Genomic DNA, 23,397 nt, shown 5'->3' with positions numbered 1-23,397 from the left:
AAACACAACATTGCAGAATTTGTTCATTTGGGTTGGCTTTCTCTGTCTCATCACAATTTAGAGTATTATGGAATTTCAGGGTTGACAAACCCTCTAAATATTATTATTATAATATAAATATTATTTAGCCCAATTTCATATCTAATATATGAAGCGTGTCTATAACGTTTATGTCACATGCTTTTCCCATAAATATTGTTATCCAATGAGAGTGAAAACACTATTTCTAAGCTTGACCTTAGGTACTTTGAAAGATCCTGTATGATTAAGAACTATTTGAAACTTCTGATTTGAGCTCAGACATAAAAAGAGCTTGGAAGTCATCACTCTCATTCTGAAAATTATAAAAAGCTAGACAAACTTAAAATCAATGACTTCTCTTGGACCTATCAGAGTAGTGAGAATTAAAGAAAATTAAAGAAAAACTGTCCCCTGAAGTCTGGAGAGACAGGAGCATCTAGAGTCACAGGTGAGATCTATTTTCCTGAAATAGAAGCTACTGAAACCATAAACTGGTTTCATAAGAAAAATTCAATGGTAATTCTGATGAATTTCTGGAGACTGAATGTAGGCTGGCACAAGAGTGAGAAACTAACTCCCAGGGACCTTAGTCTTAGGGGGAGTCCCCACACTATTCTGAGTTTTACCTCTAGAAATCCCACAAGGTCCTCATGGTAAAGCTAAGAGAAAGATTCCCTTATATTCTGGCAGGAAAAGGGAAGAGCAACCACTGTGAAATGCACCCAGAACACATAACAAAGACTTACTCTCTGGGGAAACAGACTTTATCAGAGCTTTACCCTACTTGGGGAAGGACATTGCTTGACTCCAGCACCATCTAACCGTCCCATCTCACCATAGTGTGTGCTAGGGAAACAGAATCAACAGGGATCAGGGCTACAGGGAAATAGACTGAGAACACTGAGGCAGGAAATGGTGGAGTGGGGAGGAGTTATACCATTGGAGAAACAATTCTTAAGGTTACAGCTCAGAGACAAAGCCCAGCTAAAAGACTGAGATTTAATCAGAAAATTGTAGAATGTTTCTACCTCCCCACACCTTACCACCATACTAACATGGCTCAAGTGTGACGGGGATTACATCTAAAAGACTTGCAAGACACACACTCTCTCTTTGAAGATAAATATTTACAAAGATCCAATGTCAAATGAGAGGACAAAAATAAGGACAATAGAGGAAACTGAAGTCTTGAGCATCTATAGCTATACTAAACGTTACACACAGACCATAGCCTAGCCAAATTAACATAACTACTTATGCTAAGTCCTATTTACCTCAGTTCCTATTACCCAACACAATATATCCAGCTTTCAATAAATTATTGCAGGTCATGTCAAAAGGGAAGAGGAAACATAATCTGAAGAAAGAAAGCAAGCACCAGAACTAAACTGAGGTATGATACAGATGTTGGAATCATCAGACAGGAAATTCAAATTAAAAATGATTAATATGAAGAGGCATCTAATTGAAAAAGGAGACAATATGCAAGGACAACTGGGCAATGTAAGCAAAGAGAGGAAAATTTTAAGAAAGAATCAAAAGAAAATGCTAGAAATCCAAAACACTAACAGAAATGAAAAATGCCTTCAATGGGATCATCTATAGACTTGACATAATTGAAGAAAGAACCAGTAAGCTTGGAAAATAGGTCAATAGAAACTTCCCAACTGACATGCAAAGGGAAAAAGAGAACAATAATAAAAAACACCAGAACAGAAAATCCAAGAATTATGGGACAATTTCAAAGGTGTAACATATACATAATCGGAATAGCAAAGTGAGAAGAAAGATGGAATAGAGGAGAAGAAATATTTGAATTAATAATGGCTGAGAAATTTCCAAATTAATGACAGACACTAAATGACAGATTGAGAAAACTCAGAGAATAGCAAGCAGAATAGATATAAAAAACAAAACAAACAACAAAAACAAACAAAAAACTTGGCGTATCACATTCAAACTGCTGAAAATTAAAGACAAAGAGAAAATTTTTGAAAAAATCTGAAAGAGACAACAAAAACCCCTTACCTAGAGGAGTAAGGGAACAAGGGTAAGAATTACCATGGACTGTCAGAAACCAGGTGAGTGAGAAGAGAGTAGAGTGAATATTGAAAAAGTTAGAAGAATAAAAACAATAATCTAGAATTCTATATCCAGTGAACTTATCCTTCCAAAGTAAAGTAAAAATGAAGACTTCATCAGAAAAAATAAAAACTGGGAGAATTTATTGCCAGCAGACCTGCCTTTTCTTCACGCGGAAGGAACACAATAGAGGTCAGAGAGCTGGATTTATATAAAGAAAGGAAGAGCCTCAGAGAATAAGTAAATTAAGGTAAAATAAAGTCTTTTACTTTTCTTATTTTTAATTGATCAAAAGCCTAAATGCTTGTTCAAAGTAGCAATAGTGACAATACATTTAGCACTTATAGCATACGAATAAGTGAAATGAAGGACAGCAATGCCACAAGGGACGGGAGGAAAGAATTGAGGATACATGTTTTAAGGTACTTGTACTACTTGTGAAGAGGTAGAGTATTATTTAAGATGGATTAAAGTTAGTTTAAAAAGTATATTGTAAACTCTAGAGCAACCACTAAATTTTTTTAACGTATAATTGATACAATGAGAGAAAAGATAAAACAGAATCATATAAAGTGCTCAATGCTAAAGAAGAACAGAAAAAACAGGAACAAGTAAATAAAGAAGAGATACAACAAATAGAAAAGAGTTGCAAACATCATGGATGTTAATTGAACCATATTAATATTCACTTTAATTGTGAGTGATATAAATACACTAATGAAAAGACAGAGCTTGTCAGATGTATGAAAAAGAAGACTCAAGTATATGCTATCTATAAGAATCCCACTTTAAAAGTAAAGAGATAGAGAAAGCTATACCATGTTAACACTAATAAAAAAAAGTCTGGATTGGCTATATTTCAAACAGAGCAGAACAAGAAAAAGTTTCAGGGATAAAGAAGGACATTATATAATGATAAAGGGATAAATTCTCCAAGACGTCATTATAATCTTAAATGTATGTGAACCTAACAACAAAGCATAAAAATACCTGAGGCAAAAGTTGGTAGAACCGAAAGGAGAAATAGACAGATCCACTATTACAGCTGAAGATATCAATATCCCTCTGTCAATAACTGATAGATCAATCAAGAAGAAAATCAGTAAGGACTTGAACAGCACTATCGAATAATTTGATCTAACAGACATTTATAGAATACTACATGCAATGACATCATAACACATTCTTCTCAAGCTCACATGGAACATTTATCAAGATAAACTATATCCTGGACCACAAAATACATCTTAACAAATGTAAAAGTTTAAAAATACCTCAAACATGTCCCAGATCACAATGGAATTAAACTAGAAATCAATAGAATAAAAGTAGCTTGACAATTGTCAAATATTTGGAAACTAAGGGACATCTTCTCAAATAATACATTTGTCGAAGGAGAAGTCTCAAAAGAAATCTAAAAATATTTTGAGCTACATGAAAAAAATACAACTTAAAATCAGTGGAATGCATTGAAACAGTGCTTAAGTACAATTTGTAACATTAAATGCATATATTAGAAAAGAAGAAAGATGAAAATCAATAACCTAAGCTTCCACTTAGGGAAAGTAGAGAAAAAAGCAATTTAAGCCTAAAATGAGTATAGGAAAGCAGTAATAAGAAAATAGTACAGAAATAAATGAAATTGAAAATAATAGAGAAAAATCAATGGAACTAAAAACTAGTTCCTTAAGAAGATTAATAAAATTGATAAACTTGTAGCCAGGCCAAAAAAAGAGAGAAGATATAAATTGCCAACCTCAGCAAAGGAGGAGGAGTCTCCCTATTGATCACATAGACAGCAAAAGAGAGGAAAGGAATACTTCAAACAACACTATGCCCACAAATTTGATAATAGATAAAATGAACCAATTCCTTGAATGATGCAAACTATCAAATCTTACATAAAGAGAAATAGATAATATGAGTAGCCCTATATCTATTAAAGAAATTGAATCAATAATTAATAAACTCTATAAAAGCAGACACCAGGCCCCTTTGGTTTCACTGGTGAATTCTACCAAAAGGTTAAGGAAGAAATAATATCAATTTTTCACGTTTTCTTTCAGAAAATAGAAGCAGAGGGAACACTTTAGAATTTATTCAGGCTAGCAGTATACCAATACTAAAACTGGATAAAGAAATTACAAGAAAAGAAAATGACAGACCAATGTATTTCATAAACAATGATGAGAACAACTTTACAAAATATTCACAAATCAAATCCAATAATGTAAAAAAAATTGTACACCATGACCAAATGGGATTATTCCAGATTTTCAAGGCTGTTTCCACACTCAAAAGTCATGCATTAAAAATGAAAGAAACTGACTGTAGGGTATATGTAATAATGTTTGACCAAATATTTGGGTACTATAGCCTAGTCAAGTTGACAATAAGGTTAACCATCATAAAGGCTTAGTATAATGCTATGATAATAAATATACCATGGTATTGATTAAAGAATAGACATATGGATCGATGGAACAGAATAGGGAGCACAGAACTAAACACACACAAATACAGTCATCTGACTTTTGACAAAGGCACAAAGACAATGGAGGAATGACTGCCTCATCAACAAATTGTGCTGGAACAATTTGGATGTCCTTATGAGGAAAAGAATAAAGCTAGACACAGACCTTATACATTATATAAAAGTCAACTCAAACTAGATCATAGACCTAATATAAAATGTGTAGAAGTAAACAGGAGGAAATCGGCAAGACCTTAGATTTGGAAGAATTTTTAGATATAGCTTAAAAGAATGATCCATGAAAGAAAAAATTGACGTGTAGAATTTTACTAAAATTAAAACTTCTGCTCTACAAAAGACAGCATTAAGAGAATGAAAAGATAAGCCACAGATTGGGAGAAAATATTGGTAAAGCACATATTTGGTAAAGGACTTGTACCCAAAATATAGAAAGAACTCTTAAAATTGAATAATAAGAAAACAATGCAATTTAAAAATGTGTAAAATTTCCAAACAGACACCTTACCAAAAAAGTTTACAAATGCCAAATAAGTATACAAAACATGCACAACATAATTCATTTTTAGAGAAATGCATGTTAAAACAATAATGAGATGCCATTACACATGTACACAAGTGGCTAAAGTTAAAACATCTGGCACTGCCAATTGCTTGTGAAGATGTGGAGCAACTGGAACTCTCATTTATTTCTGATGGGAATGAAACTTGATACCATCACTATGGAATACAGTTGTGGCAGTTTCTTAAAAAGCTAAGCATAGTCTTGCCGTATGACCCAGCAATCACACTCCTAGGTATTTACCCAAGTAATTTGAATCCTTATGTCTGCATAAAAACCTGTATGTAAATGTTAACAGCGACATTATTCATAATTGCCAAAAATGGGAAGCAACCAAGATTTTCTTCAATAAATGAACAGATAAACACACTGTGGTACATCCATACAAAGGAATACTATTTATTGATAAAACTGAATGAGCAATCAAGGCACAGAAAGATAAGATAAATGTTTCATTCATATGGCTAAGTGGAAGAATTCAATCTGAAAAGGCTACATACTGTATAATTCCATTTATATGACATTCTGTCAAAGGAAAACTATAGAGATGATAAACAGATCTACGTTTGACAATGCCTTGGGGAGAAGTTGAATAGGAGAAGCAAGCGAATTTTTCAGGTGATGAAACTACTCAGTATGATACTACAGTGGTAGAAATGATACTGTGAATTTAACAAAACCCCTGCAACTTTACAGCTCAAAGAATGAACATTAATGTTTAAACATTAAAAAAAATACATTTAGGAGGTCAGGGAATGCATAATGTGACAAAGGAATCTATTTGTAATGCAAATGTATGAAATGACTCCCTGAAGGTAGTGGGGGAAGGCGCTGACCTATGCAACTTTGGAATTGAGTGGAGTTTGTAAATCTAAAGGCAATATCCTCTAGTTGATAAAATTGTTTCCCATGGGCGTATAGGTTAACAAGTTAATAACCAAGTAAATGGATGGTGGATAGTGGGAGCCAAGTGTTCACTGTTGGAGTGAGAGGTTACAAATAACAAGTAGATGAGGCTAGAATGATCTGTGTGGGAGTAGATTAGAGTTTTAGACATCAGTATTAAAGTTTTGTCTTAGTACAGATGGATGTGTGTTTATACACGAGTTTGTACACCCATATATATTTCCTTGCTCTTTCAGCTGAGAGTCACCAGAAGCAATGACACTCCTGTAACAATGCTCACACGTAGCACATAGATCTTGGTTTATAACATCATTCCACAATGTAGTGCAGAAAATAAGAAAATGCAGACACACACATACCCCAGTGAGGTAGTCAAAGGGATACAGGAGCCAACTGAAAAAGCTCCCACTTGCCAAAACGGAAAAATTTGAGCATAAAAATAAAGAAAGTAATATTGGATTATAACCTAAAGTATAAAAATAAATATCCATGAGTCCATACTAATATAAATGACTAAATAAATAAGTGATTTGAGAGCACAGACAAACCTCCCATGCAGAATTCCAAATAACTTTACATACTTACCCTGCCGTCAACGAGGGGGAGCATAACTCCCCGCTCTTTAGGTGTGGGCTGCAAATGGTGACTTCCTTCCAAAGAGTACAGAAAGGAAAGGGAAGGAAAAGTGACTGCCGTGGAGAAACCTGGTAACCACAACCTCAGTTAGAGGAAGGTGATCAAGGTTAATATCAACAATATCAAAGATGGTGTCATGTTGGTAGTATGCAACCTTAATACATTCTGTTGAGAATGGCACTTTACTTCTATGGTCTTCCTCCCTAAAACCCATATCCCTACATATAATTATGAGAAAAACATGAGACAAGTCGCTATTGAGGGACAGTCTACAAAATATCTGACCAGTATTCCTCAAAATATCGAGATTATCAAAAACAAAAAAAATTTGAGAAACTGTCAAATCCAAAAGAAACCTAAGGAAATTTGACAAATAAATGTAACATGATTTGCTGGATGAAAACTTGGAACATAAAAAGGATATTAGGTTAAAACTAAGGAAATATTAATAAAATATGGACTTTTAAAAATAATAATGTATAAATATTTGTTCATTAACTGTGACAAGTGTACGATAAAAATGTAAGACGTTAAAAATAAGAGAAACTGGCTGTGGATACATGTGAGCTTTTTGTGCTATCTTTGCAACTTTTCCATAAATCTAAGACTAATTATTTGTTTGAAAATGAAATCTAATGTGGTGGGTTCCAAGACCATGTGGATACTATTTTCTATAGTTGGGTTCACTAACAAGTTATTCTTTGCTAGTTAAAAATTAAATCCAGAGTAAATAGTTTTTCTCATTGCCTTTCTCGATCTGCTGAGAAATGCATTTGGCTGAAAGATAAACAATGCTATTTTTTCTTTTGTTTACTGGATGATTGGCTTTTAGCAGAATTAGAATTAGATGTCCGAGTAGTTGCCTATCCTTTTATATGTCCTGAATTAGTGCCAGTTTTGTGATTTTTATATTAAAAACAATCTGTGGATCCACATTCTCTATAACGTTAGGTAATTTGTTGCCTGTTCCCATGATATCCCAGTTTTATACTCACATACTTGATCATTTCAGGCAGTTTCTTTTTTCATCTCATTTCTCTGAGGATTCAGCTCGTATCTCTATTATGTTATCTACCAAAGTGTATTACATCCATATTTTTAAATCACATTTAGTTATGAGATGTCTGAAGGTATCTTTTTTCAGTTAGCAACTATTACAGAAATATCACATAACAAACTCCAATGTCCAGTGGTATCCAACAATAAGTATTTATTTATTCCTAAACTGGAAGTTGGCTAGGGGTCAGCTGATCTAATCTGAGCTTAGCTAGGGGTACTTCTTCTCAATATGTCTCTTTCTCCTACTGGAATTGGAAAACTAGTCCAAACATGCTTTTCTCCTTGTTGATCAGAGGTGAAGAGATCAAGTGGAAACAGGAAAGGCCTCTGTGCTAGATTTGAAACTAACACCTTCAACCTGCCTGCCTCCATCTATTGGCCAAATCAAAGCGCATGGCCTTTTCCCAAGTCAAGAACCAAAAAAGTATTCTCCATCCACAGTGGAAGAGCACTAAATTTTTTCAAAGGATGTGGTAATAGAAAGAGAAGAAAGTTAAGACTAAAAACACAATTAACAATGATGATTTTTGTTTATTTTTCTATCCTTTGATCCTAGAACAATGCCTGACACATAATAGGTATTCATTAAATTTCTGTTGAATAAGTGGATGAGTAGTTGGTCAGCTAAGTAGTTAAACACTTCACTTTCTGAGGATTTTGGTTACAAAGAGATGCAGGTGTATTTTGCTTGTAAAACTTTTGATGACTCAGAACTACCCTAACATTGTCTTTATGTTTAATAATAATCATATTATCTTTATGATTCCCAAACAAGTCTCAGTGGCATCTATAGAATATGTTAAATTTCAAGTGTTGTGCTCATACTTTGTGTATGAGAATATAGTCATTTATTTAAAATTTTTCTTTAATGATCCTTTCCTCAGAAAGTCTGTGTATAGTAAGCTTTTGTGTTTTCTTGTGAGATTTGTAAGACTTTTCATGTTGCATGACCTCTTTTTAGAAAATTATCTCGCCATTAATAAGATGTCAATTAATAGAATCCTTACATTGATTTTTGTCTAAAAAAGTTTTCTTACGTTGTTCTTTTTTTTTCTTTTCTTTTTCTTTCAAGTGTAAGAAATAATACCACTGTTTGAATTGCCGTGTCTTAAATTTTCTCTGAATTGCATTTTGAGATTTTGATAGAAAACACCACAGAATGGATAGAAATACACTGATACCTCTAGGAGCTGACAAAAATAAGAATGATACTAATGCCTATCAGGTGATTTCTGAGGCAGTATCAATGTTTACGTTTTAAAATCAGAAAAGACTGAAGGGTTAAGCAACAACAATACTTTTGCTGTGGGTAGCGGATACCGTGGTGCGGAAACGAGATCCTCCCTTCAGGACTGAGGTCATTATCCCTCCTATTGGCTGATGGCCCCCACATGCGTCCCTTTCCAGGAGCGCCCTCTGTGAAGGGGTTGCCTCACCAAATGTCTCTCTCCTCCCTTCCCGGGAGTCCTGCATCCAACGACTGGTTTCTACAGGGGTGCAAATGCCTGGCCTCTGGCTTCACTTTGAGAAGGCTCTGCAGGGCTGGAGCTCCCTGTGAGAGCAGCTGAGGACTCTTTGCAATTGCATCACCGTTCAACTCACCCCCATTGCAGCCTTGCTTCCTTCCCCTCTTAGGCCTTGTTCTCCAGACCACTCCTCCTTAAACTGCGGACACTCCAATCTCTATCGTGGAGTTGGCTTCCATTCAGAGAACCTGAATAAGCCACTACCTGTAAGAATTAATTCAGCTCACTCGTAGAGATGTGGATGACTTTGTCCCCTCTCTTTCCTCTCTTGTCATGTCACACTTAGAATCAAGATAGTGTATGTTCTCTGGAGAGTCATTTACTTGAAGAATCTGACTTGATGCAAAAGGGCTGTAGATATTCACTCAAAATGACATCTAGCTACAAATATTCAGCACAAAAGACAAAAAATTAGTTCCAGCTTCCACACTACATAGGGAGATTTTTCTCAACAATATATGATTGTACACAAATGTACAGAATGTAAGAGAAATGAAGCACTGATATGTTAAAACAAAATACGTAAATCTATGTCTTGATCAACAGGCTTCTGTAAGTCTTAAACATAGCAATGGCAAAAGCAAGTGCTGTGGGAAATCTGAATTATTGACTGTGATACCCAGAAAGACGTGATCAATCGTGAACTGTGATAATAATATTTCTAGCTATGTTTTTCTTCAGTTAGATGTCTTATTAATAATTACATGTTTGTCACAAGAGTGAAAAAGAGAAATCAGTAGCTTTTTAGAAGAGAAAAAATTCTTTTATTGGCCATTTGTAATAACCATATCTGTTTCAGTCTGAAACAGCTGAAGACTGCATAACACTGTCCTAAGGAATTAATGCACTTTCCAAAGTACGAAAACTATTACTAAAAGGAATCTTTAATCTCATAGAATGTAGTTCAAAAAACATATTTTTCCTCCATATTAAAATATACATGACTTTTTAATGCTGCTTTGTAAACTTGTAGGGAAAAATCTATCACCCATGTTAATTATCTTAAAATGAAATTGTAGCTTTCTTTGGCATTTAAAAAAATAGTGCTTTATAGCAAGCAAAGAGAAACCAGGCTCTAACAAGTGATATTACCTTTCACTGAGTGCACAATACAATAGCTGTGAAGAAATACTTGGAAAATTTTAGTTTAACTGCAGAAACATGGCTTACATGTATACACACATGTACATATATAGTTTCTTAGGCATAGGTTCGTACGTGGTTGTATGAACATGCATGTATGTATGTAGTTGTGTAAGATGTGTGTGTGCTGTTGAATAATGAATTACTCTATACCAGGGCAGCAGCAGGAGGGTTCCACATATCCTAGTCTAGAATTAAATATTGATTTCCCGAGAAGATAGTGAATTAGAGAATGACAAGATATTAAAGTGTTAGTACTGTCATCAAGCTATCAAATACCTTTATTGAAGTTGCTTTTATCTACATCTTTATACAAAACACTTCCCCAAACAGGAAAAGAGATGGGTCCTACCCAAGAAGAGTTTATATTCTAACAAAGTCGTAAGCATCCTGATTTATACCACGTTGATTAACTTAATGTTAGCAACATAAATACGTGGGGACTCTTTAATCCAAGCAGCTCTCCCACAGCCACCAGGCAAATATTTGAAGAGGACACCTGCATTCTTAACTTTTATTTTCAGAGACTGTCAACATTCACAGGAAAACAAGAATCCCTTCTGTAAGTTGGCTCTGGTCCCCTGCTGATTGCGCGCAACTACTCATAGAACAGCCTATTCTCTCTCTCTCCTTTTTTCCTCCTTGCCTTTCAGTTCTTTCCTTCTCTCCCTCTGTCTCCACCTCCACTCCCAGCCCTGATTCTCTTCCTGAAATAATTACTTCAATAGAACACCTACAGTGAAGGAGAAATTTTATAAATTATCCACTTAGTGAATGTTAAAATAAGGTATTAATTATACAAACTGTTCAAATCTGAGCCTGATATATACCCTTGCAGATTTCCTGGCCGTATCTCTACAAAGATGACAGCGCTGAAACTCATACGGAAGTCCCCTTCTGCTCCTGCCCCACCCGCACTGAGCCTCCCTTGCTCTGGAACCACAACGTGACACCAAAGTTACATCTAGATGACCATGGCTGCCTCAGCCCTCCTTGCCTCATGTTCTTTCCCTTCAGCTTCCATCTGAAACATAACACCTTCAATCATCCTTCATCTCCTTTAGGAACACTTTCACACTGTTCTGCCCTTTAAGTTCTGAAATCTTGCATTTATGACCCTGGCGCCTACTTCCATGATAAGCAGCCTTATTAAATCTTCGCTTTCTTCATTGACCCATCCATCTACCTCTTGCCTCAATAAAGGCTTGCTAATACACTGATGATATTATTATTATTTTGCACAGACGTATACTTTTTGCCACGCTCAACGACATGGTTGAATGCCTGAAAGTGAGGTTAGCATTCTTCTACCTCTCCAAAGCCATTTCCAAAACATTACTCTTCTACCCCTGTGGGGAAGAGTCTCCCTCCTCTGTGATTAATACTGTATGTCTATGCTGCCTCACCTTGTCTTATCGCAATCATTAGCCAACACCTTAGTTCCCTACAGCTGATGAAACCTTTTATGTTTTCTTTCTACTGTGTAATTCTAAGCATCAGCCATCAGCATTGAGGTGATTTGGGTATGCATGTTGATAATTAATCCAATACCCTAGTTCTTTCTGTTCCATGTGATGTCCTGAATTTAAATGAAATTTCATTTCTATCCTACCTTCATCACCAACACACTCGGTCACTCTGTGACTCTGGTTGTTATTATTATTATCAGAAACACCAAGCCTAAATATTTTACTTTCTGTTTGTAGCTTTAATGTTTTTAATTCTTTCACACCCTCAACTTTAATTTTTTTAAAATCACATAGCCCCTCCTATTTCCTTGATGTAACAGTCTTCTCTCAGTAGTTCAGCTCTCTTTTGCCTTCACTTTTGTGGCTCTCTGGGCATGTTTTATGGTCTCTGATCAATACCGTCAACTATGTTTCATTTCTGCCTCTGTTTCATCCTCCCAGCAAAACTACAACCCTAGGTCTAAGCTACCGACTTCCTGAGGCTAAGGAAGTTTGAACAAAACAAGTCAGTCCTCAAGATTGATGTAACCACAAAAGTCATATTCTCCAACCTCAGATGGTACCTCAACCTTGCACAACAATTTTCGTCATCCTTGGTTAATTACTTCTGTTCTCCACAGCAGTTACGCTAACCCTTCACTTCCCCACTGTCTCTCAGCAGATGACTTTACTTTCCTGCTTCCTACTTCAAAGCAATTGAGGCTTCTAAGTATCAGATACCTCACTCTGCTGCCCCAAATTCATTGATGTCAGAATGTGTCTGCACTCTCTTTTCTATAATCTCAAAGGACAAGATGTTAAGCAGAACTGGCTGCTACAACAGGCATTGGTGAAATACCTTAGCCCAGTGATCACAGATACACGTTTAGGTTTATTTGAGACATAATTGCCAAATCTTCTTTATTTGTTTGTTTTTAAATTCCCATGTATCATTTTCTCAACATAGTGGCAGCTGGCTTGGAGACTGCTTTCACTGTTCAGGGAGTTACAAGGTTGCCCTGTGTTCGTTCAGGAACTTGCAGCTCAGGATTTCCCTCTCTGCTTTCTCTTCAGAGGCCACCCACATATTATTTCTGACCATCAGGATGACTTTGGTTTTCGTAGGCTCTCTTTGACCATCTCTTTCCCTGGCCTTCCCATTAAGCTTCTGGCTGGTCTCTCTTATCGTTATCACATCCAGCTGTTAGACTCTTAATTTCCAGATGATTGCTCTATCGTTTTCAATAATGCCCTGGGTTATGCTTTGTAACAGTCTGAACCAAATAAAGTTAAACACTTTGGCAGGAGCAGAGTGTTGCCCTTCTTTCAGGCTTGCTCCATCCTTTCATTGGGTGGATGCAGAGGATGGATGCAGCGTGGTATAGAACCTCTGCACTATTGAGCAGGGGGCACTGGGAACTCCGTCTTCACCAGCTTCCTCATCTGCATCCTCCCTATGTGTGTGTGGGGGGGATGCTGGCAACAGAAATTGGTGTCTGTGAGAGTAGTGGTTCAGTTTGTGTACTCTCCTTTGGTGGCCCTGAGTTTGCCAGTTTGAATCCTGGGCGCAGACCTACACATGGCTCGTCAAGCCTTGCTGTGGCAGCATCCTACACAGAAGAACTAGAAGGACTTACAACTAGGATACACAACCACGTACTCGGGCTTTGTGGAGGGAAAACGAAAAAGCAAAGAAGGAAAGAAATTTGTGCTTCAGCTTGGCTGCCACTACCACATGGTATGGATCTTCTGCAGCTCAGAGTTGGGAGAATGGGATCTGCTAATATTCACTGGCCATCAAGTCTACCCAGAATAGCTCTTCCGCCTCAGGAAGCAGAGGAAATGGAATTTGCATTTTGGCTGCTGAGCCCACTGCAGTAGCTCTACCTTAACACAGAACTTTAAGGAAACAGGGGACTACATGTACTGTTTAGCTTTTGCTGCATTTGTATCCTCCTTATGTAGGGGGAGTTGAGAGTAGAGAAATGGTCACACTGCCTTGCTGCCGCCACTTGCTCAGTATAGACCTTCCATAGCATGGAGCTATGGGAAGTAAGTTCCGCTGATGCTCACTGGCTGCTGAATCCACCCAGAATAGCCGCTGCACTCGGGGATCTGAAGGAGATGGGAACTGTTGGAGCAATCTTCTGCAGCACAAAGCTGCAGGGTATGGATGCAACCTTCAGCTCGAGTGTCATGGCCTCCGATGCTCTTTAGTAGTCTCCATAGATTATATTGAATTAATGTTCTTAAATTTTTGTAAGCCCTTTGATCAATCTCCAAAGAAGTTGAATGATTGGCTTTGCTAATTTTGACTAGTGTAATAGACATCTCTCTGGGGGAGAAATCTCCTGAAGCTTCTCACACTGCCATTCTAAAAGTCCCACCTCTGAACTCATTATATTTTATCCAAAAATCTGATTCTCTATTGTTAATATCACTCAATAAATTTGCTGTACATCCAGGTAGCCAAGCAATAAACTGCAAGTTTTCCCAGATTTCTCTGTTTCCTTCACCTTATACCCAATTGATGACTAAATTCTTGTCAATTTTCCCTCCCGGATAAGTCTCAAATCTCTCTGTGCTTCCCTAGTCACACTATCGCTGTTCTACATAAGACCCTCATCTTCTCTCTCCTGCACTCTTAGAATGGCATCCTAAATAACCTCCATGGGTTTATTCTTGGCTACCTTAAATCTATCCCTCCCACTCCATTCAGAATAACCTTTATAAGATGTGAATCATTACAATCACCCGCTGAACACCCTTTAATGACTTGCCTATAGAATGAATTACTAAATCCTAGCGTGGTTTTATGGCCTTATACTTGAAGATCCTCTACAGTCTCAAATCTTTCCACTCTGTCTTGCCTTTTATTCCTTGGTAATGAAAAAATGTCTGTGTGTTCCACTTATGCCATTTATTTCACGTTTTCATTTCTTTATACAGACTGTTCCTTTGCCGAGAATACCTATCCATCTTCCTTTCCTTTGATAATTTTTAGTCATGCTTCAAGACTCAATTAAGGTGCTTTATTTCCCAGAGAGGCTTTTAGGGTCCCCGGGTTGAGCTAAGTGTCCCCTTTTGTGCCCCCATTGAAAACCTCTTTATATCACCAATTGAATTTTATTATCTGTGAAAGTTCCTCCTGCTGTACTTTCAGTTCCATGAGTCAGGGGTTATGTTCTTTCCTTTCTACTCCCCAATGGCTTCTCATTGTTCTGAGGCTGGATATTGAAAGCCTTAAAATGACCAATAAGGCTCTGACTAATCCATATAATCTCCTTTCTTGAGCTCTTTTCAGATGCTGTTCTGTTTGGAATGGCCTCTCACACTCTGCCCCTCCTCTTGCCTCTCCTCAAATGCTGACACCCATATTCCTTCCTCTTGTTAACTTGAACTCATCCTTCTGCTTTCACTTCAAACACTGTTTTATTAGGGGAAGATTCCCTGACCCTAAAATTAGTTTAACTCTTCTTACTTACACCCCTTTTACTGTTTCTTCATAGCAGTTTGTAATTATGCATTTTTCTGATTATTTGATTAATGCTTATCTTTCCCTAGGAGGATTGAACTCTGTGCTGGCAAGGAATGTGTTTCCTTTGCTTTTCCTTTTAGCCCCTACTGGTTTGCACAATGCCTGGCACTTCAAACACATTCAATCAATAAGCAGGTTGAATAAGCTTACCAATGGTTAACACTTTTCTGATGACACCAGAGGCTGATTCAATGATTCATGTATAGCAGACTTTATGATTTTGAACTGAAGTTAATGTTACAAAAGACTGGCATTTGTGATATATTTAACAGTGAAAATTAAAACTATTAGGAAACACACAAAAACAAGTCATATTTACATTTCGATTTTCAATTTTCCACTGAATATTTTTATTGGCAACAAGGTGCATTTAATATATTCAGCATTTGGGGTCTGTCAATAAGATAGACTAGGCTTAGGTTTCTACAAGTGTATGAAAATATCGGTCTTCCTTTTTCTCAGCAGGAACTCCTCTGTGAAGTCTTGGTTGGAGCCCTTCCACCTCCTGACCTGTCACATCAGTAAATCAACCTCCCCCAGGTGAGTTCTCCTTCTGAGTAGAACCTACCTCTATGATCCCACTTGAGCATATTAGATTATTTGGTTACATTCCTGTCTTCTGTGCTGGAAGGTGGGCTCTCTGGGGAAGCAAATTTGTCATTTTGGTCTTCATATCCTCAGCATCTACCGTGGTATCTGGCACAAGTAGGTTTTCAGTTAATATTTGTTCACTGAATAAATGAATCAATTAATGAGTTTCTCAGAATCACTAAATGCTTTTCATAATGGAAATTACAATAAATGGCTTAGCCTAGAATTACTTCAACTGAAAAAAGCCTTTTTCCTCACAATAAGTAAGCCAAACAATTAATATATTTTCTGAATTTTCTTTCTGCTTGACATATTTCGTTTACTTTTAATCTATTTGCCATTTATTCATGTAATGGCTTCCGTGTGCTATCTTCTCTTGGGGAAACTTTTACTGATTTTGAATAAAACACTAAATCTAAAATTGAGTATTAGGACAATTTAGAATAATTAAGAGAGTGTGGTTCTAATCCCATTATCAGAATAAGAGTAATTTTTTCTTGGATTTCCATATAGCAACTTCCTTTTAAGTCTCTAAAATACATAAAGAAAAAAAGAAATTCTCAGTTTTGTGATCTAATTTGTGAAGTGTTTATTCTAGTCAGAATCCTCCCCCACAAATCATAATGGTACAGTAAAGTATAATGGAAAATAACAACTCCAGTTATGTAATATTTCCCATCAAAAATCTCATTGGCACTCTAAAGACATTTCATTTCTTTTATAGTGTGTGTGAGCAAGTGTATGTGTACAGGTTATCTGTGCGTCTTTCCCAGGCTGGATCATTACAGTCTGCCAATGGGTCTGCAGTTGTTTTTATTTGTTACCAAAGAAGATTTGATCTAATGTACTATCTAATGTGCTGTTGTGCTATGTACTGTGTGATGTTATGGACACATGATACAAACAGGATTTTTGACCTCAGGCCAGGTTTTAGAGCATCCTCAAAGCCCCTGAAATTGGCCGTGCAATGTATTTTTGACATTGACATCCCTTGGAGAGGGATGGTCTTTGAATAAAAAATGAGCAATTCTGAATCCCAGTTCTCTTGACAACTCTTGTTATCCTTCCACTGGATAGGTACAAAGGTTCTAATACCATCCCAATTCTGAGCCCTCTTTGATTTAGCCAGCCTGTAACACATTCCATTAACATAATGATTTGCTTTTACTCAAATAAATTATTCATTGGTTAGGAAATTTGAGAATTCTGTTGTTTAAAGGAAACATTCAAAATACATTGACCTTTTTTGTCTTTATTGCCTACACTTTGATTTTTAATTTTTTTTTTTTAAATCTCAGCTGGTCACTTCAGTAAAGTCTGATAAGTGAGTGGGATTCTAATAGCTAAGAAAGCTAATCAGTTGGCAGAGACAGTAGCACATCAACTAGAAGACACTAAGAGTGCATGGACTGAATAATGTCTGCCATCCTGCAAGCTCATTGGAGTAAAAACGACTGAGGTGTTAGCTTTCACTTCCTCTGGTATGAGTAAAGGGCAGCATTTAAGACATGCTAACAATGTTAGAGCATGGCATAATGATAATAAGAAAAAAACGCCAAAGTGAAAAGGGTAAAAATAACATGTCTCAAAAGTTGCTTACTTCTGTGTAACCAGTTGCAGAGGCTGACTTGTAATTATAGAAGAAAAATGTAAGCAAAAAACTAAAATATGGTTTAATCATTTCCCCTAATAAGATTAGGTTTAATTCAAACAAACCAACAAACCAAAAGATTTAAAGAGAGAAGAAGATCAAAAAGATTGCTTATGAAGCTATTTCCCATGCTCTGCTGGTCCGTATTTTCATCCGTTGGTTGGGACCTGTCACATTATGTCCTAACGTAATGACGTCTTTGATAACATGGACAAGCGCAAGCAGAAATAGAACAGCAGCCACAGACAGGCTAATTTACACTGCTCTTTCCGGCATTGGAATTAACTTCGCATGTGAATTTTTGCTCCATCTAGGCCAAATGCCATTCCAAAAAGCAGCCTCATTTGAACCTCCACAGTGTACTTAATAAATATGCTCAGGATTTCAGTGACTGTGGCAGAACGGAGGCTGAACACTACCCAGTGTCAAAATGTGTTTTCCAGCCCTCTGTCAGAGTCCTTTAGCACAGCAACATTTGTAATTTCTGAACAATTCCCATAAAACTTAGGGGTCGTTGACCTGAACTAAACTCCCTATGGCTAGCAATGTCATTCTCTCTCTCGTTTCACTTTCCAGGTTGACAAAAATCAATACTTTCTCTCACAGAATTCTGACTTTCCAAGCCCCGTTCGGGTTCATGTGAAATGTGGACAGCACATAGAGGACAGGAGCTGTTACTTTATCTTCCAGAGCTCTTTCTTGTCTTCATCCAAGCAGAAGCTAATCCTAGAAGTATTATAAGAAACAATCATTTTGAAATTAATTAGTTTTGGATTTTTTGATGGAGTGAGTGTAATTTTTAAAAATAATTCACTGTGTCATTAACATCCAGCTTCAATCAAACTACTATTAAAATAAAATCTTTGAGCCTAATGTGCATTATTAACTTCCATTTTATGTTTGATAACACTTATTGCTGATTTATTCTTAAAGAAAATGAAGTTTATAGTTACTGTATGCTTTAAATTAAAAAAAAAATCTAAAAAGAACGTAAAAGCTGTGACCTCATTTGGTTTTGCTCTGCACCTCTCTGAAAAATGAGGAGAAATGGATTTGTAATAGACTCTTTCCATTTCTTTCCTTTTGGAAGAAGATCTTCATGCTGTGTAGCTTTCCTAAAATTAGGGTGATTAGACATTCTGAAAAGGGTTCAATTTCCTATTGTCTGGGCTGGCAAAAGAGAATTGAATCTCTTCTGTATGATAAGTCCACTTCTATGCCATGCTCTAAGCTAAGAGTTGGCAAAGTCTTTTTCTCTAAAGGGCCAGATAGCAAATATCTCAGGCTTTGCAGGTCCTACATTCTGTGCGGCAACTACTCAACTTCTGCCACGGTAGTGTGAAAGCAACCATAGATAGCATGTAAATGAATGTGTGGCTGTATTCTAATTCAACTTGATTTACAAAATCAGGTACTGGAGCAGATTCAGCCCATAAGTCCTAGTTTGTCAACCCCTGCTCAAAGCCAATGATTCTCACAGTTTAGTTCACATTGGAATGATATGGGAGTTTGACCCTGGTCTGTATTGGGGCTCCACCATATACCCAGTAAATAGAATGGATGCATTCTGATTCCATATACAGAGTATACGAAAGCAGAATTTAGACATTTAATAAGCAATTCAGGTGATTTTGATGAAGCTCAAAGTATACATCATTACTCTAGGACGTATTATTCTTGAGAATTTCATTCTCTGTTTCTTGGATGAAGGACTCAATTGTCTTGATTTTCTCTGATCCTTAGGAAATATTCTTATGGATTTACACCAGTCTGCTTCCTTGGTACTTATCCAGATACAGGGGGTTTTGAGTATGGTAGTGGTGGGAATCTTTCTGCAACAGTAGTGTGTCAGGATACATACTCAACTGTCAGGGTGAGCAAATTCATGGAAGGGATGGTTGAGAAACAACACCTTGCCAAGTCTATAATCCTAGTGCCCAGACATTGTATGGCATCTGTGCTCTGGAAGTCAGAGTATCTAAAATAAATAACAGAATAATGATTTAAAAATTTTAAGCACTTACTGTGTGCCTGAAGCCACTCAAATCTTTATATCGATAACATTTAATTACATACATCAATCTTTTGGCGTAGGTGATATTACTACCTCCCCCACCCCACTCTGCTGTTTGTTTGTTTGTTTGTTTTTACATATAAGGAAAGAGAACGACAGAGAGACTAAGGGGCTTTCTCAAGTCCACACAGTCAACGAAAGAGTCAGAGTTTTAGCCCAGACAGCCTCACCGCAGAGGCCAGGCTCTTAACCTCTATTCTATACTTATTTTTTTCATATTAGGCAAGAAGAATGCATAAAAGAAAAAATCAACAATAATGCAATGTAGTTGAAAGAAAAATTAAAAAATTACCAAAGCTATGTAATACTAGGTAGCTGATTTTAAGAAAAATACTTTAAAAACGTGTCTGATGATAATAATAAAGGAAAGCTAAGGGGGAATTTGGATTCCCGACAACCTCCATATCATAATGTCCTGAAGCAGAGCTCTTTAGAAAAGATGTATTTAGAAAGAATCCAGGTAGAGGAGAGTCAACTGCAGGATGTGGTGTGGGGAAAAAAAATCCATCGTTAAACAGATTCAGAGTGTTTTACTTAATGTGATGAAAAACATCAAGGATGTTGGTTCTACAATGACTGTGGTTTAATTGAATTCTTTTAATAATGTGAATAGAGACTTCTAAATAAACCAACATGAGGTTCTTGAGAATCCGGGGAACTACTTGTTTATAAAGCTGGAGGCAATTAATCTATTCTGCACCAGTGTACACAAGAAAGTCTATTAAACTACAGAGCCTGTGAAACGGTGGCGCTCAGAAGGGCTGGTAGAAGGCAAGTCTAGCATTTGCACAACAGAAGACAACATAGTAAACCCAAAAGGAAGTTTAAATGCTGGGGCCCAATTCCAGGAAGTATTTGGTATAAGAACTGAGCTCCATAAGCGCGCACACCACATTTGTCTCCTTTACTGTTATATTGCCCCCGTGCTTGGCATCAGGGTAGACATTCACTAAATAAGAATTTACTGACTGACTCAAGACTTGGTGACTAGGACAGCAATTATACCAGATTAGAAGTAAATATTCTTGGGCTTTTCTATACTTGTGATATAATTTAACATTTATAAGGATGTCAATAAAATACATTTCTATCCCATGCAAAGGGATTAAATGTCCAGTGCCCCCAAGAGTTTCAGGGCAAGCGCCACCACCTAAGGTACTTACCTCATGCAACTCAGAAATCCAGATTGTTCTTTAGAGGTTCATTTGAAGTAAGTTAGAGAAGAATTTTTCTCTGGTATTTTATCTTATTTGTATTTCTAAAGAAATCATAGAGACCGTTGGGGATCAAAATGCAATACTTATTTTATTTATATGATTGTGTTATGACTGACTTTTATCATTTTTATATACGCATTAGATATTTTATTTTTGATTGACCATCTTAGACCATCAAAGCTGTAAAGAAGGCGTTACTTATGTAGTAAAGAATATGAATAAAGAAACATTCCTTTGCTCAAAGATGATGTGAGAAATCTTTGTTTAAATGCAGATGTTATAATTATCAATTCAAAAATATATAGATTTCCTTAAGCAAGCAAAAGACTTACCTTACCCTTTTAAATCTGGGGTTTCTTTTCCTAAGAAGCTGAAGGTAATCAAGGCTTGCAAACTAAGGTGCATTGAAAATCCAAACACAAGTGATCTTTTGAGAAAGTAAATAATCTATTTCTTAATGATGCTTCATTGCTGTGAACTGAGTCTCATTAAATAGAAATGACAAGAGTGCATTTGCTCATCACAGAGCATGTGCTACCCCAGGCCCTCCTATTTCCTTTACTTCCCCCATACAACTCCCAAGACTCCCCAAAGGCAAGACCTTGGGAAAGACTAGGACACTATATGCACATGGGAACTCCCTATGAGCTCATCTCTTCATATGCATGGATGTGTGTGTGTGTGTGTGTGTGTGCTCTATTGTACACTGCAGTGGAACGATCGCCAAAATAGAGTGCAAATACAGGCTTATCTTTCTTTTTTTTTGGATAAACAGTAAAATACTATATATTCCACTTTCATTCCTCCTGTTTTTCACTTAACCATTGTAGGGAAGGAAGACATTTCCTCTACCCTCTCTGGGTTCGTCTGGCTGGAGAACAAATTAAATTCACGTGAGACAGAATAGCAGGAGAAAATTAAACAAAGCTTTATGAGGACCATGGCCCAGGGCCTTTCTTCCCGAAGGAAAAAAGGGCACCGAAGAAGTGGGGTGCACAGAGTGGTTATATACCCCCAAACAGGATATTTCACATATGATTGAAATGTCACTTTTATAACAGTCGCGAGACTGCTCTGCCGGCACAGAGATTGATGGACAAAGCAGGTAGGTCTGCTGTCTCAGTGAAAACAGCAGGGTGGCAGGTCTGTTGTCTCCAGCTGGGTGGTCATAGGTGAGCTGGGTGGTCAAAGGTGAGTGCAGCAATCAGTTCCTAGCCTAAGGAAAGATGCTTATCCTTAAGGAAATTCCAATGTGGGGGGAAGTTGCACCTTTATCTTAAGGCCATTTGTTCTTGCCATAGTAAACGTTTAAAGCAGATATACAATGCGTGCTCAATGGCCACAGTCAGGCCCTTTTGGAAAAAAGCAAAGTCAGGCCGAATTAGGTTTGCACCAAATGGCTTCCTCACGCACTCCAATATATCCTATTGCTTGCCATTTCTATTTGTCAATGTATACATGGGAGAGGCTCAGGCAAGCGGAGCAACTTGCCAAAATGGCCGAAACCACCACCCCAAATATCATATCCAGCTAAAGACAAAGGAGGTTGTTGGGGGTGGGGGAGTCAGTTACAGGAGGTTACCAGACAAGCACAATAAACAAATACAGATTTAAGTCCTTGCCTTCCCCATTGATTAAGAGTTTCTAGAGATAAGGTCATCCCCCCTTCTTCCTGGTAGAGAGGGAGATATCTTTACAGATGGAGAGTTCCTCTACAATGTAAAAGTCTCTTACAAAGGGTAAGTAAATTCTACCTTTCAATTGCTTTCCTGTCTGCAAAGTAACCAGCGGCAAATAATCGTCATGCCAAAAAGACATATCTTGGGGTGGCCAATTCCAGGCCCCCCACCATATATCCCAAAGATCACCCATAGTAGTATACAGAGATGGTTCACGTCCTTTTTAAAGTTGCACAGCCTTCCAGAGTGTGAACGTATAGTAGTTCATTTAAAATTTTAGGTTTACAAATGATGTCACAATAATTAGTCTCATAATACATTTTTTCACATTTTTGCCAGCATATGTTTTAGACAGACCTCTGAGAGGAGAATTGCAGCCATAACAGGTAAAGTGCATATGTTCATTTTCCTAGTTATTGCCAAATTGCTATATTTGAGAGTGTTTGCTTTCCCACAGCCTTATCAAAAGAATATGCTGTCAAATTTTCAGGTTTTCAAATCTGACAGTAGATAAATGAGTATTTCAACGTAGTTTTTGTTTGCAATTCTCTTACTATAAGAAGGCTGAATATCCTTTCTTAAGGTTAAGGTCTCTCTGCATTTCTTGTTCTGTGGACTGTCTGTTTCTATAATGTTGTTAGCCTCTGTCTTCGTTTTTAGAAGCTCTTTGTATAATAGGGATATCAACTCCTTGTGATATAAGTTGTCATTATTTCTTAATTTTTTGTCTGTCCTTTTTCTTTGCTGGTGTGTGTTTTGCCATACAAGGGATT

At 36.9% G+C, this 23,397-nt stretch overlaps 1 long non-coding RNA gene across 5 annotated transcripts in view; it reads left to right on the top strand.

Moving 5' to 3' along the window:
• LOC102147451 (uncharacterized) overlaps positions 1-23,010 on the top strand; it is a 167,428-nt gene extending 144,418 nt beyond the window's left edge. For 2 of the 5 annotated variants that reach the window (XR_011437118.1, XR_011437116.1), the window contains 2 exons: positions 15,878-15,952; positions 18,231-18,527. This is a non-coding gene — a long non-coding RNA (uncharacterized lncRNA). Of the gene's footprint in view, positions 1-15,874; positions 15,953-18,230; positions 18,528-21,775 lie in introns of those variants that run through there. The other 3 variants (XR_290059.4, XR_002807023.2, XR_011437117.1) reach the window with 2 other exon arrangements.
• Positions 23,011-23,397: the final 387 nt, after the last annotated feature.

The sequence above is a fragment of the Equus caballus genome, chromosome 3 (assembly GCF_041296265.1).
Source record: "Equus caballus isolate H_3958 breed thoroughbred chromosome 3, TB-T2T, whole genome shotgun sequence".
Lineage (NCBI taxonomy): Eukaryota > Metazoa > Chordata > Mammalia > Perissodactyla > Equidae > Equus > Equus caballus.
The sequence above is the reverse complement of the archived record's forward strand: the minus strand, read 5'-3'. Positions and strand labels throughout refer to the sequence as shown.